This window comes from Arachis ipaensis, chromosome B03, assembly GCF_000816755.2.
Source record: "Arachis ipaensis cultivar K30076 chromosome B03, Araip1.1, whole genome shotgun sequence".
Taxonomy (NCBI): Eukaryota; Viridiplantae; Streptophyta; class Magnoliopsida; order Fabales; family Fabaceae; genus Arachis; species Arachis ipaensis.
The window spans coordinates 127,547,905-127,548,528 of NC_029787.2; positions in this window are offsets into that span (position 1 = coordinate 127,547,905).

Below are 624 nucleotides of genomic sequence, written 5' to 3' on the forward strand. Positions count from 1 at the left end.
TACATACACTACAAACAAAAATATAAAATTTATAGCGTATTGTACATGCGGAAATATAATAATAAGAACATGCAATTTATTAGACTCTGTCGACAACCGTATCTTTTTTTTCTTAGGTTCTATTTTTGGTCAATACAACCGTACTCGTCAATTTGCATCGTAACATGCCTATCAATCTCTCTGTTATTATCAATATTCAGTGATGAGATGAATGATACATTATTCATAGTTAATGAATTATCTTACTCCAAAAACATTTGACAGATTAATTAAATTATCTTTCACACTATGACAGTCAATTCAATAATGGGGGCCTTGGATATCCTTACCCAAAACATGTTAATTGTACCTTGTCATGTTATAGTTCATATAGTTGGATTTAGAGGGATTTTACTTATTCGTTCTTTTCATACTTTTTTCTTTTTTTACACTTAGGAATAATATTGTTTGTATCAATTTTTTAGGTTGAAATAAGATTTCTGTATTTTTTTTTATTTCTACAAAAAAAAAAACTTTTAGTCAAATAAAATTAAAATGTAAACTATTTTAATTTCTATGTACATGATACGTTAAATGCTAATGTGATGTCTTGTCATATTGGAATAAACTAATAATATAATTAAA